The sequence below is a fragment of the Cyprinodon variegatus genome, unplaced genomic scaffold, assembly GCF_000732505.1.
Source record: "Cyprinodon variegatus isolate N-32 unplaced genomic scaffold, C_variegatus-1.0 Scaffold243, whole genome shotgun sequence".
Taxonomy (NCBI): Eukaryota; Metazoa; Chordata; class Actinopteri; order Cyprinodontiformes; family Cyprinodontidae; genus Cyprinodon; species Cyprinodon variegatus.
The window spans coordinates 187,941-190,461 of record NW_015150696.1 but is presented as its reverse complement, the minus strand read 5'-3'; positions in this window follow the sequence as shown (position 1 = coordinate 190,461).

Below are 2,521 nucleotides of genomic sequence, written 5' to 3'. Positions count from 1 at the left end.
GCCTTGGGACAATGAAATGTGTGCAGGGTGCTGATGCTCTCTCCCTCTCTTTTGTGTGCGCGTCTCCTCTGCTGCAGGGTTAATGGACTAAACAGCGCCACCTGCTGAAAAAAGGAAAACGGTGATTAAAAGTAGATGTATGATTTTTTTTTTTTCTCCTATCAATTGATCCTTTTTATCCCAATCATACATGCATTAACCCTAACCATTAATAGTAATGGTAGAAAATAGAGTGTGGCCTAGTGTTTACTTGGTGCCATCAACACCCTTGTTTATAGATGTTGGAGGTCAGCCTTTTTCCAATGTAGTCCTGTTTCTCTGACTCTGACTGGCTGGATGTGCTCTCTTCATCCTTTGACACGGGAGTTGGCTCGGAGCTCGTCTGCCTGGCTTTGTGTTTCCTGGCCTCCTTTTACAGCTGCTTTTTGTATCTCTGCTTCTGTCTCCTTGAACCCCAGATGGCCGCTCACACAAAGCGTGGTTCTGCTGGAGGTTTCTTCCTGTTAAAAGGGAGTTTTTCCTCTCCGCTGTCGCTACAAGCATGCTTAGTGTGAGGGATTGAATTTGAGTCAATGAGTTGATGCAATCAATTGGTTTTCCTTAGATAGAAATCTTTGAATCAATTTGACTGTATGATCTGGTGAACTGTAATGTGCCTTGAGATGACGTGTTGTGAATTGCTGCTATATAAATAACCTGAATTGAATTGAATTGAATTAAACCCCACAAACTGTCATCTGGGTCTCTGAATAAAACAGCAGTCCCAGACTACTCCCTAGATGTGCCAAACTAGAGCTTCAAGGGGATTCAGTTTTCATTTAAGTTTATGTTTATAGCAGCAATTCAAAAGACATGGCAGCTCAAGGCACTTTACAGAGAAAATTTAATCAGATCTTACAGTCAGATTGGTACAAAGTTTTCTATCTAAGTAAAACCAGTTGATTGCATCGACTCATTGACTCCACAGCAATCCCTCAAACCCATGTATTTTTTAATATAACTATCTTCAGCATGTTTGACCAACCATTCACAGACAGATTCAGTGGCACATCAGAATTTTATAAAGTGAGCTTCTTAGGAGTGACAGCAGTGACAGCCAGTCACACAAGAAAAGACGGTGGGTCATCAAGGAGCTTGTGGGTGGTCTACACTCAGGGAAGCAGGCTTCAGCTTGAGCTGTGGTTTTCTGCCTGGTCCTAGTGCTTGACGAATGTTTGTGTACTGTAGCGTAATATTGTTTTTAGACTTAGACTACTTTTATCTAAGTCTAAGACAGGGGTGTCAAAGTGGTTCCAGAAAGTGCCGTGTGGCTGCAGGTTTTCTTTCCAACCAAGCAAAAACACGCCAGACTCCAGTCATCTCATCAAGTGAGTCAAATCTTAACATGATGACTTGATGAGATGACTGGGGTCTGGTGTGTTTTTGCTTGGTTAGAAAGAAAGCCTGCAGCCACACGGCACTTTCTGGAACCACTTTGACACCCCTGGTCTAAGACAATGAAAGTTGTACAAAAGGAAAGAAATTTTGTTTTGTACAACTTTCAGAACATTTCCATTCCATAAAGTGCAGCAGTGACTAAATGTAAACAATGAGGGAGAAAAAACATGGTCAAAAAAATGCATTTATATGGAAGTTCAGAGTATTAAATATATATAGTACAAAAATGCAGTATTTTAGTTTGGTGTGATGCAGTATCTGTGTCTTGATTTCGAGTTTTCTCAACAGTTCAACAGTCTGATGGGAGTGGGGGAAAAGCTGTTGCTGAATCTGCTGGACCTGCATCGAATGCTGCAAAGCCTCTTCCCATAGGCAAGCAGGGTGAACTCTATGGTGCTTCTCTAGAAGGTTGTAAGAATGGGTGGGGGCAGGTGGGCTTTCCTCATCCTCTGCATGACTTAAAAGAGCTTCTTTTCCCTTTTGCCCAGTTAGGTGTGTTGAATTTGGTGCTGCTGACCACCTCTACAGCTGAGCTGTTGATGGGCAGTGGAGCACGTTTAGGCCGGTTCTTCCTGAAGCTTACGATGATCAGCTTTGGACAGGAAAACGCTTGTTTGTGGCTACAGTGGAGAGGGAAAACTCCCTTTTAAGTGCGGCCAAAATGCATTAGTCTGCATTTTACCCATCTGGCACGTAGTTAAAATGCAAGGCCAATACATTTCATCATCATTATCTTATTTTTAAAAAGTCGGGAATAATAAATTGTTCATAGTTAAAACAAATGAGCTGTCTACGTTTGTTTGACTCTTTGGAAATTTTGCAATCTTGTTTCATGTTATATAATATAAATGACTTTGTACTCAAAAATTGGGGCAAACAATAAAAATAGCTACCGGAATAAAATAAATACAAATTAGTTAATAAAAATTAAAAACCCATTTTTAAGTAAATATTCATAGTATACCTGATTTTTTTTTTTTTTATCACCGATTTAAAAACCTTGTAACATGTTTGAATTATGTCCTATGCATTGGATAAGCAGCTGTATATTACCTTTAAACTGAGGTTTCTAAGGTGATGTTGA